General features: G+C 43.4%; 1 long non-coding RNA gene across 4 annotated transcripts in view; it reads right to left on the bottom strand.

The window, feature by feature from the left end:
- LOC134428337 (uncharacterized) overlaps window positions 1-12920 on the bottom strand; it is a 31794-nt gene extending 18874 nt beyond the window's left edge. For all 4 annotated transcript variants that reach the window (XR_010030389.1, XR_010030386.1, XR_010030373.1 and 1 more), the window contains exon 1: window positions 12736-12920. This is a non-coding gene — a long non-coding RNA (uncharacterized LOC134428337). The remainder of the gene's footprint in view (window positions 1-12735) is intronic.
- Between the last annotated feature and the right edge of the window lie 143 nt (window positions 12921-13063).

The raw sequence follows: 13063 nt of genomic DNA, 5'->3' as shown, positions 1-13063 counted from the left end.
CCACCCTTCCTGAAGACACACAAGTCCTCCTACCACGTAATCCATGGGATAAAGTCGGAATGCAGAGCAGGGATGAGTTCTAAAGCCCACAAACTCCTGCAAGTCTCTCAAAAGCAGGCAATTGAAGCCATTTTTCCTCTTCACTGGTATTCAGAGCTCAAATTCCTATGCCTAGGCTGACTTGATTGTCCTTAGGCTTTGCCTTGTGAGCCTTGTTTCTCAGAATCTCTTCTTTCTTTTAAACCAATCTTATGGCAAAACGCAGCATTTTTCTTTTTATTTTTAATTCTTTTTCTGGGAGTTGGACAGATCACTGCAATCCTTACGTGCTGTTAACAGCAGTGAACACGGGCAAAGCATTTGAAATACTCACGGATATCCTGACAGCCCCACTGGAAGAAAAAGCTTGGAAAACTGTGTCACGTAAAAACACACACACACACATTTCTAGAGCAGAATATAAACACTGAGTCTGGAATTACTGAGAGCTCTGCAAACCCTGGTGGGGGGTGTAATTATCCCAGCCTTCAGTGGCTGAAGGGAACGAATGCACAAATTGAGGGTGTGACCCAGCTCTCTCCGTGCCACATTGGCCATCGTGGGCTCCTCTCTGACTGGCTTTTCCCATTTGTTAAAGAAAAGTTCCTCCCCAGCTGGCTGAGACACACCACCACACCATGTGCACATCCAAAATCTATTTCTGTCCCAGCCAAGGGGTTTATTTTAAGTTGCTGCCTTGTGGGCACTTTTGAGTTTTCCCTGGACATGGACCCTGACCCCATTTTACCCATGGGATGGGGACTGCAGTTCAGGGATGGCACAAACAGGTCTTAAACCTCCCCAGAAATCTCTACACAATCTCATTTTATGGCAGCATCACTGTTTTGTGCCCTGCTGCAGCATCAGTGTGAACACACTCAGGGAGGTGCTACCTCACCCTTACAGAGCACAGATCCATAAGCACTTAACACTGGAGTCTTATTTCCTTATGACATCAGGAAGGGATGGAAAAATAGGAGGGAGTTTATTAGGGACCATTTGCTATTGCTCAGATGAGAAAGGAGTCACACAACCACAAAACTGAGAGATGTCTTTGAAAAGACCAAATGTTTTAAAGCTTACTGGATCTCAGCTTTGCTTCTGTTATGGAAAGCTGGGACCCAATATAATTTTTTCTTCTTTTTCTTTGTCTTTTTTTCTTCCTTTTTTTTTTTTTTTAGTTGTGCATCTCTGTTTTTGGGCAAACATTCTATGCTCCATGGTGCTGCACACTGATGCTTTTCTACAAGGAAGGAAAATGGTGCTTCCTATAAATGTACACATTTTTTTGTGAATTTATTAGGATTGATTTAGAATTACTTCTGCAAGGAATAAATAATCCATTCTGAGTTGTAGCTGAAGGAATAATTAATCCATTCCCCACTTGTTCCTGTAGAAATGGGGTAGGTCTTGCTGATAATTGATGTCACAAACAAGCACTGTAGTTTTGTGCATCAGAGTTCACTTTGAGGTAAAGATCTGGTCATTGTGGTTGATGGTGTCTCTGAGCATCCAAAGTGGATTTATAAACAGAGTCACGTGCCAAAAGTGCCTTTCTTTCCACTGACTGCAAGGGAAACAAGTAAAATTAACAGAATAGGAATAGTCTTGTGTTAGATGGGGTGAATGCCACTATTTCGAACGACTTTCTATTTTTTTAAGTGATTTTCAATGGTTATCCCTTGGTCTTGGTCAAGCTTTGAGTTTTCTGCTCCTGTAAGCAAAGGGGAATGAAAGCAGCCAGGAGTAGGAATTTGCAGTAAGCTGGAAAAATGCAGCTAAGAGATAATTATCAATCATTCATGATCAAAACTGAGGAAGCGATGGAGGTAAAGGCTTTGCTGGGATCTTGTTCTGTTGTGGTATTTCCCATTGGTTTATGCCTGGAGTGATAGAGCAATGAGCAGGAGTAAAAGTCACAAGCATTATAACCCCATGAGTTAAATGGGGCAGCTGTACTCTGGAACCACAAGGTTAGAATTAAAATGAATCTTGAGGATTATAAAACTGTTCTGAAGTACAAAGGAGGTTCTCTGTAGAGAAAATTCAGTGTTTTATAATCATAAATCATCAGATAAAGAACTACATTAACAGGAGACAAGAGAACTGAAAGAGGAAAGTTTGCAAGAAAATGAATTGATCAGTCTATAATAAAAACGATGGAGAACCTTTAAAAATCTTTCAAATTTTTCAATACCCATGTGGTTTAGCTTTTTTTACAAGGGAGATTTGAAAAATTTGGATGTAAACCCTGGAATCAAACATCTAAAGGGGTGCAGGAATCTCCCTCCTGGAGGAAGGTCTTTGGGACAGCCCAGAGGAGCTGCTGTCAGGGGGATTAAGTGTAATGAAAATTCAGGGAAGACTCAGGAGCTCCCAAGGATGATCCATTCACTACAATTTTCTGGCGCAGCTCTCTGTAAGAGATACAAGTGCTGTGCCTATGGTTATTTTGTTTGATTGCCTCATTTCTGCAGCCTGTACCAAATGCTGAATTCCTTTGCTGCTGCACTGTGATCTCACAGATCTGACAATTCCAGCTGACACTTCCCAGGCTGTGGCTGTGTGATAAACCTGACAAAGTTCACCTCAAGGCTTTTTTCTGCCTGGGAAATAGGTCACAAGTTTCACCTCGAGGTCTCCCTTTTATTTTCCCTATCAGTTCAACATCCAGCGCCCTATAACACTTGGCAGTTAAAAGAAATTCATTATTCTGAAGAAGTCTGTGATGTTGAATCAGCACCTCGGACTGTGCCAGAGACAAGCTGTGAGCCTGAGCAGTGGAGCCACGGGGAAACAAAGCACAGAGCACACACAGTGATCAAATCTGGTGACAAAACTCATGGAAATCACATAAAAACCCTCCCTGGAAACAACCAAATCATCAGCACTGCTCTCATGGAGATTTTCAGCTTAAGGCAGCAGCAGCAGCAGCTTGGACTGTGCTTTAAAAAACCAGGCAAACTGTGATCCACACTGAAAATATTCCTATAGCAATAACAATGGTTTATTCACCTCCTGTGTTTGTGATGAACTACCAAGGCTTTCATTAGCACAGTCACTGGTGTGTCATGCCTTGTATTCCTGGCAGACTTATTATTTTATGTAACACAATGTGCGGGGCAAAAAAAAAAGAAAAAAAAAAATTTGGTCAACCTCCCAGCGATGAACTGGGCACAGGAAATTCAAAAGGACAATTGTTGCTAAATATGTACACTAAGAAAAATGAATAATGTTTGGAGTTCGGCCCTCAGTGTGGTGGCATTTTCTGAAATTGAGAAAAAAATTATTTCACAAGAGAGCTGGGTTTAAATAAAAAATATTTGAGATGGTTTGATTGGAGAAAGACATAAGATTTTCTTCTCTTTTATGATAAGTGTTCCCTTTCTCACAAAAATGGCTTTCCCTCAGTGCATTGATGTTTGTTTGGTTAATATCTATTACTGATAAGAGAAGGGCAATTATTGATATATTTATGCCGCTGGAAGTTTGCTGCTGCTACCAGAAGAGTGTGTGGCTTCTCTCTCCAGCATAAACTTGGAGATAAAAAATGCCCAGTTTGGAAGAATTTGTCTGAATTTTGCTTTCTGACAGAAGATATTTCTGATGAGAGACAACTTTTCTGTTCCTTTTCATGCTGTGTGTCAGAGAACAGGCACTGGTGAAGACTTCATGGTCCACAATGCTGCATCTGGAGAGATGCTGCTGTCAAACTTGGTGGCACAAGGAAATCAAGAGGATAAAGAACTCTGCTTCCTGATTCAGGCTGGTTTAGAAGTTGTTTGGGAAATTCCCTTTTGTGTCTGGGTTGGAAGATAGTAATCTTTATTATTTCACGTCCCAAAAGTGTCAGAAAAAGGGTAATAGCTGTGCTGTCACTGTTTGGCAGCTGTGCAGCTCTCATGGCCAGAGAATCAGGATTTCCAGAGAAGGGTGAGTGCTGACTCTGGAGCTGGGCAGCCCAGGCAGCCTAAAAAGTTGGTTAAATGGAGGCAGTGCAGTGTAAATGTCTGAAATCAAGGGCTGTGATCATGCTCTGAAAATGCTCACAATGAGAATTTGTTGAGGGGCAGGCAAAGGACATCAGGGCAGCTGCAGCTGTTTTTATGGTAGACACCTACAGCTGGGGACAAAATGCCACCCATGTGGCTTTGTTGTTTTTGTGATGAAAATCTCTGCTGTGCTGATGAATTTCTCATTGCATTATAGCTGTTTTTTGGAATTCCAGTGGGGTCTTCTGTTCTCAGAGGAGAGAACAACTTGAAATTGGAAGGAAACTCTCTGAGGACATTCATGAGTGATTTTCTCTTCAGATACCTTAAAATTCTCCTTCAAGAGAAAACAAATCTTAAATCATCTTTTCTATCAATCTGGGCTAAATGGTCAGTGATGTAAGTATCAGCCTCTACTGATACTGAATTTCTTTTAATTCAATTGTACAAACACAGATTTTGTTCCATTTTATATTCACTAATAAGCTTTTCTCTTCTATTGTTTTATTATGGTCTGGAGGGCAAAAATAAAAAAACAAAACAGGAAAGAAAATGAGGATCAGAAACAGGGAATTGCTGTAGCAAGAAGGCTCAATATGTAATGAAAAGTTTTTTAGAAATCCATCAAAAGATGATTGTATTATCTAGATGAACGTGGAGGAACGTACAGACACTTTTTATAGATAAGAAATGGAAAAACGTGATCAGTCTTCAGAACCCGCTTTGATTTCACTGAATCATGAAGTACCTAAATAAAAATTCATCATGAGAACTTTATGCATTTGGATTTTGCTTGTTAGAGGGTGACAGCCCATCTTGCCTCCCAAAAGAGCAGGTGACTCGTGTGGTGGGTAAATAACTGCTGATCCCTCCTAGAGGAGTTTGTGAGAATGCAGGTCCAGGGATTTCAGTGAAAGGGATTTCGGTGTGCAGCCCCATGGGGGTATTGCTGGCTCTGAGTTTTCCACACAGGGTATGGTGTTCCATTGTGGGGAACTGCAGAGAGAGTCCTCTTAAAAATGGATGGTTGAGAATGAAATTAGATCAAGCCAGGGATGAAAGAAAGTCAGTGCTATATCTGAGAACTGCTTATTGGTAATGGAAATGAGAAAGAAAAGGAGTCACCCAAACCAAAGTGAGATAGAAGAGACAGAGAATAAGGAAAGGAAATGGAAAAGGAATGGGGGAGTGGAGATGTTGCAGTCTGGCTCTCTGCAACTCCAAGACCAGTCCAGCTGGGGAGAGGCATGGCAAAAATAGAGGGAGGGGAACGATGGAATTGCCCAAAAATATAAAGAACTTTAATAGCCAAATAACAAATGCAGAAACTGCGTCATCTGAGGGACAAGATCCAAAGATGAGGAGTGTGGTGATTGTAACAATTTATAGAGGTATTCTGGGGGCAGGGGTCCAATCATGAACATGAACTGAAAACGTGGCCTTATATATGACAGGTCATGAACCAACTGAGAACAAGGACCAGAAACACGACCTATTCTAGAATAATTCCATTAACATAACAACTCCTATGACCACACTCTTCTCGCCATGACCTGGCCTGTCACAATAGGACACGAAATGAATGACACGGGCACTGAAACTTGCGAGGTAAAAAAGAAGGAAGTTTATTTCTTGACCTCAATATATATAGAATTCTAAAAGTGACCCTGGATTGGAGGATGAAATTGCTACCAATTGTTGGTCAAATCAACAATCCATCCAATTTCTCTTCCTCCAGAAAGGAATGGAAAAACAATCATTATTTACATAAAAGTGCATGAGAAACTCCATTACAAAAATGTAAACATCAGAAGGTTTAGAAGAACTTGGAAGAACAGGGTGACGCTGATCAGATATTTTCCTTTAACTGTCCCGCTTCCCATGGTCTCAGGTTGATTCCTCCTGTATATGCAACTGGGTCTAAATCACTGTTCATCCCAGCTGGTTGGGTTCCCACAAGGAGAGAGGGAGAAGACAGAGAGGAAAAAAGGGCATTCCCACCAGCTAATCAGGGAAGAGCTGTGGGTGTCCAGGTGGCCTGTGTGGCCTCATGTGTGACCGTGTTCACAGGGGTTCTTGGATGAGGTAAGAGACGAGGATCTGACTCCATGCTTTAGAAAGCTTGATTTATTATTTTATTATATATATTACATTAAAACTATACTAAAAGAATAGAAGAAAAAGTTTCATCAGAAGGCTAGCTAAGAATAGAAAAACAAAGAATGATAATGAAAGCTTCTGTCTCAGACAGAGAGTCCAAGCCAGCTGACTGTGATTGGCCATTAATTAGAAACAACTCTATGAGAACAATCACAGATGCACCTGTTGCATTCCACAGCAGCAGATAATCATTATTTACATTTTGTTCTTGAGGCCTCTCAGCTTCTCAGGAGGAAAATTCCTAAGGAAAGGATTTTTCATGAAAAGATGTCTGTGGTGCTCATGGGCGCGGCTCCCGCGGTGATGGCCGCACATGCCGTCATTGGCGCTCGGACAGGAGGTGCAGGACCCTGGACAGAGTCGTGGTGAGGATGGCAGTGATGGGCTGGTGTCAAGACCCAGGACATCCCTCTGGCTCTCCTGAGCAGCCAGGACCCCTGCCAGGTGGCTCAGAGACCCTGGCACAGAGCCCAAGATGCCCCTGTGGGTTTGATTATGACCCATGGAGCAAGTCACCAACCTTAGATGAAGATCTGCAAGCCATGACAAATTGAGTATAATGATAATGGATTTATCACAAGGTGAAAAAGTAGATTTTGGGGTTTTTAGAATGAGGATTCAGGAGGGCAAGATGGAGGGAACTGGGTGTGTCCAGCCTTTCTCTTTCTTCTTCTTGGCCTCCATCTTCTGCTGTGATGTTGGCACTTTTAGATTGGTTTAGAGTAGAAGCTCACTGTCTAATATAGGTGACAGGTATTGGAAAGTAATTGCAAACATTGTACAGGTAGCTTTTAGTATAAAGACATAACACTGCCCTGGGAGCAGGCAGAGTGCCTTGGACTGTCTTGCTGAGCTGACCCTGGCAGGACAGGAGAAAGAATTTTGTAGATAAGATACAATAAACAACCTCGAGAGCGAGAAATGAAGAGCTCTGACTCCTTCTTCAAGTGCTGGGCTGGGAAAAGAGACTTTCTGCCACATCTCAGGGTCACTCTGACAAGCTAAAGATCCCAACAGTCTGGGTTGGGGAGGGAGGGTTGAATGCAGGCCAGGTAAGGATGCAGAGGCAAAGTGGCAGGGTGTGGAATCCTCTGAATCTTCCCCCCTGAGGGAAATCCCCAATGCCTTGCCTTGGAGAGACTTGCCATAGAGTCTTTCCCCACCTGGGCAGACAGAAAGGACTTCCTCATGGTGCTCTGCAGCACTATTGCCAATCTACATTAGATTACTTTGCCCTTTGGCCAGTTGATCCTGCCCACCCCAATTATTCATCCCTCATCCCCCCATACAGATTGCTGCCCTTTGCCCTGCCCTTTGTACCACGCCTGTGCCCTACCATAAGCTTGTGCACAGCACTTGGTCTTTGTCTTTTGTCCCTTGTTCGCCTTCGGCATGCTGAAATAAACCTTGCTGGAACTTGTCACCCTGATTTTTTAAGATTTTTTAAGCTTTCTGATGTTTACATTCTTGTAACGAACTTTCTCACACACTTTCTGTCAATAACCAATTGTTTTGCATTCTTTTATGGAAGAAGAGAAATTTGGTGGACTGTTGGTTTGCCCAGTGTCATTGGAGAGGTGGCACTGTCACCCTCCAATCCACTGTCACTTTTGGAAAACTATAAGTGTTAAAATCAGAAAATAAACTTCCCTTTTTTCTTCCCCTTGAGAGCAGCAGCGTGCACTTGTGTTCTTTCATGTCCTATAGTGCCAGGAACTGATATAAAATGCCCTTCTGCCACTCCTCACTGAGCTTGCCATGCTGAGTGTGGTGTGTATGGACTTGACTGCTTTTCCTGAATGCTTACCCAGGAAATGCTCATTGGGAAATAAGATATAGGGAGCAGCAACCACCATCTAAACCCCACGGTGCTACAGCAGGGAATTTGTCAGTGATACAGGGAGGTAGGACAGGCACGAGGGTGAGGAGCGTCAGCCAGGTTAGGAGAGCCAGGAGGGCAGGGCAAAGGAGGGAGAAAATTGGCCAAAAAACAGCAGCAAGCCCCAGGGACAGCAGAGACCATTGGCCCAGTCCAACCTTTCTTTGCCACCCATTGATGGAACCAAAGACCCATCCTTTGGTGCCACCAAAGACCTTTTCATGACCTGGTTGGAGAAGCCCCTCCACAGTGTCTCCTACTGACTGCCCCATGTGAAGTATTGCCAGGCCAAGCCTCCCCAGGGATGAGGCTTCCCCCACTCCTGGCTGTCCCCTGCAAGTGGCACCTGTGCACTCTTTCCCTCTCTTCCTCCCCTCTCATGTCTCAGACACCCCTGACAGGGTTGAGACTAAATCAAAACCAAATTGGATCATCACTCAGGGAGCAAATCCAGCCGAGCAGCTCAGGAGAGAATTTTCATCAGCTGGCAGATGGAGCACACATGAGTGCTGAGACTGGCTGGTAGTGAATCCTCTGGAGAGGAGGAAGTGTGTGAAATATCCTGGTCTCCCCAGCTTTAGGAGTGTTAAATCAGGGATTCAGTCTGAAGCCTCTCCCAGTTTGCTCACACTGACAGGTGTTGGTTGTGATCAGGCAGCTGCTGCAGAGAAATCTCCACACATCTTTACCTTATCTCAATTTCCACCCTGTACTTTTTACATCAGCAGTACGGAGGGGTTCTGCTTTTATCCAAAAAGTGATTTGAGCCCAGGAAGCAGCTCCTGAGTGTTGGTGCAAATCTGTTGAAGTTTGTGTTATTCTTACAGGAGACTCCACCTGTGAACTACAACTTTCTGTATGCTTTCATTCCACCCATCAGTGCTCAAATCCCCCCTATTTCTGAGATGTTTTAGGCAGGATACATGGATTCCCTGGTTCCTCCCTGCTCCATGGCTTTGCTGTCCTCTGTTGTGGTGTGAGTGGTGATGGCTCAGAGGGGTGAAAGCCCATGGGCAGAAGTGGGAATTTGTGTCATCTCTGAAACTGGAGGTAAAGAAGCTTTCACAGAACTGCTGCTTGCCTGCTAAAACACTCGTCTGGCAGGGTCACAGCATAAATAATTCTTCTCAAAAGATGAGTAATTGCATTTTGCTGAACTTTCCCTGGTTCTTCCAATCATTTGACTGTTGGACTTATGTTCCTTCCTTCTGCCCTTAGCCTTTGACTGTTCCTTCACCTAAGAGGGAAATTCCTGGAGATTTCATGTTAGCCAAGACCAAATTTGAAGTTACTGACATTTGCTTCTTGCTCAAAAAGCAGAGATTCTGCACAATCTGATGGGTGGGATCCCAGAACAAAGCCTACACTTCAACAAGTACTTTTGTTTTCTGAATGAAGTGTTGAGGGACATTTGTGCTTCAGCCCTCCACAATTGGATTTGTTTCACACAAAAAAGGAGTCAGCCCTGAGATCTTGGCAGTGAAAACCCCATTCCTCTGAGCTTGATTTTTCATTCAGCTGTCTCTAGTGTAGCTAAATCAAAGAGAGGTTGGGAATACTCTGGTCTAAGTCTAATGTGAAGAAACTACCCTCAGATAAAAAACTCCTTTTTCTTGTTTCCAACAGATTTGTTCTTAATTGCCTGTCCTAAACACTGACTTAAGTTTGGCAATCATCTCCATTTCTAGAAAAATCCCAGCTTCACCTTTGTGAAGTAGTGTAGCTGTATCACTTGGAGAAAATTTAGGTTTCAGGATTTTTAGTATGTTGTAGATGGAAACAAGATAAAAGGCATAAGATGTTGTCCTGAGTTTCTTCTTCATGCTTTTTCTTCCTTCTCCATGGGTTTGGGTGGCATTTTGTAGCTGGGCAGAAAAGTCCCCATTGCAGCTCTGTGGGATCAGTTATTGGGTTAAAAGGGAAAATAATCCAGGTGTCAGTTCTTAATTGGATAGTTTAGTCTTAAAAGACCTTGGAACAAGAGATTGTTGGCCATTTTGTGCCTTCTAATAAAAAGCTGCCAAACTCACAATAGTAGAACTATTTTTTAATAACAAATACTAAAACTTGAGTCCAGACATAAACTACCGTCTCAAGTGCCTTCAATCCAAACACAAAAAACCCAACAACTTATACCACCACAACCTTCAAGTGTGGTGGTAAAGCTAAAACCATGCTCAGAAAAGCTGTCTGCACAAACCCCAGCTTATATGATATGCAGGACATTGGATTTTGCCCCTTTTTTGGGCTTCTGGTGGTTTTGGGGTCTGAGTGTACGTTGTTTGCTTTACCAAGCACTGGGGTCTTTGCCATCAGCCTGAGTTACATGGGATGGAGCTTGGTTTTTGGAAAAGTGACAAAGTGCCCTGGGCACCAGTTAGATTTGTGCTGTGGTGGACATTTCTGAAGAAGTCCAACTGATGTGTGCTTTTTCTACTCACATTTTCTCTCCTCTTCTTCCTTTTTACACTCACACTATTGTATAATTTAATTTGTCCACAATTCCCTCTATTTGGGCAGAATATTTGTTCTTTTGTTGCCATCCCTTTCTGTTTCTTCACTTGGTGGTTTTTCTATGTACAGCAAAAGTCTGTCTCTTCTCTTTTATTTGTGGGCATTCCCTGTGGTTGTCTTTAATTCATTTCAGATTTTTTTTTTCCTTTTCTGTCTGAATGACCATTTTATTGATTTACTGTGGCACCAAGTTCCAAACTATAACAGGAGAGGTTGGTAGCATTTATGAGAAGACAAATGGAGAGTCCCAGAAAATGCAAGAGTGAGGTGACCAATGGGTTCAACACCAAGGTGGTGCCCAACCTTCTCCTCTTGACGTACATTTAATGTTTGTGTTCCTCACATAAAGGTCTGGCTTTCCTGGGGTCCTGTCTGTGGCACAGGCCAGTCAGGGATGCCAAGAGGAGACTGCAGAAATCAGGGGAGCATTTTGCAGTACTTCCCCAGCCTACTTTCCTACCTTCTGAAAGTTTTCCTTGGAGGCGTTCTTCCTCACCTTATCAGTACTGATACAGAGGTGGCTTGGTCATCCAGTTCCTAATTGTAGGAAGAGGTGAGTAAAGAGGGAGTTTCCTGCGGGCAAGGGTGGCTATCTGGGCAGCTCCATCCCTCAGAGGCCAATTTGGGACGCATGGAAACTCTTGCAAACACAGAGCTCTGCTGTCTCACTTCCCTGAGGTGTGTGATGCATGTCCTGCCTGGGTCTTGGGCACTCAGGGAAGGAAGGACCAGGGAAGCTGATCACTGGAGATCTTTGTCTCAGATAGTGTTTGCAGTAAATAAAAAGTTCCATTGGACAGGATACAACTACAATCAACTGTATCTTATATTAAAATTCCACTGCATTCCACTATTTGGCAAAATTTGATTTTTGATTTGTCTGTCACTTTGTTCCTCATTGAAGTCTCACTCTTTACTTTTTCCTTGTTCACTGGTGCAGTCCTGTTGTGTAAGTGTATCATAAAATAAAAAGGAAATAAAATTGGCTTTGTGAAAAATCAAGAACATCTGATGCCTAGAAAGAATAAGAACTTGGGTATGTCAAGCTGCAGACATCTGGGCTTTTATTGAAACTGTTTTCAGCTCTGTCACTGAATCATCTTTTGAAAACCAAATATATTTTAAAACCCCCCTTATTGGCTGTCTAATACTATCCAGGTGTGTGCTCAATTTTTTCCTTCTTCCTGGCATATTGTCCCCATGTAAAAAGCCTTGAATTAATTTAAAAACAATTCAGAAGACGTTACCAGCGCACTAAAGAAAGAAGAGAAGAAAGAGGAGGCAGAGAAGCAGGCTGCTTTTAAACACCCATCCTTCAAGAGCTGTGCCTGGGGAGTCACCTCCTCCCTCTGGAACAGATTTTCCTTGGTTTGAAGGCAGAGCAGACCCCGGGATTTCCAGCTGCAGGCACCCCCAGCTGCAGAGCAGGCAGGGGTCTGAGAGCTCAGGGGTTAATCCGCGCCGTGTGTCCCAGCCCTGCCGAGGCAGAGCCAGGCACTGGGACCTTTTGCTCCGAGAGGCTCTGGCACTGCCGGGAGGTTCATTTTGTCTGCAAAACCAAGCATGTAATTTCCCTTCTCCCTTGCTGTCCCCTCTGTCTGGCCAGTCCTGCGGCTCAGCAGCAGCAGAGTCTCCCTGGAGACAGCCAGGACAGCTGAGCTGACCTTCAGCAGGCTGGTGAGAGACGGCACCTGGGCTAGGGAGCCCCCAGATTGGCTTTTCTTCTCCCAGTCAGGCTGGGGAAACCCCGAGACGCTTCCGTGCTTGGAAGCAGAAAAGTGAAGAAATTACATAAATTTGAAACAATAAATTAAAATAAAAATCATCCTTGGCACCCAAATGACATGCATTTAAAGCTTCCAGCTTACCACAGTGTTGTGGCAGATTTACACAGAGATTAAAAATGATCCCTCACGAGTGAGCACCAGCTCGTGTGAGCTGTGTAAATCCAAGAGTGTCCGTACAGCCGCCGGACTTGGCATCCAAAACACTTCCGAGTCCACAGAGCCAGCAGAAGGGACATTTCTACCTTTTTTTTTTTCAAAAGAAACAGAGCTACTGAAGCCTCTGGAGTGTGGATTTAGCTGTCAGTCTTATTTACTACTTTCAGCTGTTATCTGCTGCCGCTGAAGCTGAGCGTGAATAACTTACCAGCCTGCTCTGATAACTTTGCTTTCTGTTTCAGCTCCGGACAGAAATCTCACCAAAGCTTTCATCCCGATATCCACATGCTGAAAGATGACACAGGAGTTAAAGAAGTGAGGCTGAAATTCCTAAGGCTCTCCTAAAGATTTTTCCAAGAATTTTAAAAAGCCTCTTAAAAACGGCGGCAGAGACCGAACGCTGTTAAGGGAGGGGAAAAGGAAAGAAAAAAAAAAAAAAAAAAAAAAAAGGAAGAAAAAAACTTTGGCAGGCAAACAGTGTCTTACATCAATCTAGCAGTCAGCATCTATGTAGATGTTCTTTCCTCCTTTTGTGC

The sequence above is a fragment of the Melospiza melodia genome, chromosome 1 (assembly GCF_035770615.1).
Source record: "Melospiza melodia melodia isolate bMelMel2 chromosome 1, bMelMel2.pri, whole genome shotgun sequence".
NCBI lineage: Eukaryota > Metazoa > Chordata > Aves > Passeriformes > Passerellidae > Melospiza > Melospiza melodia.
The sequence above is the reverse complement of the archived record's forward strand: the minus strand, read 5'-3'. Positions and strand labels throughout refer to the sequence as shown.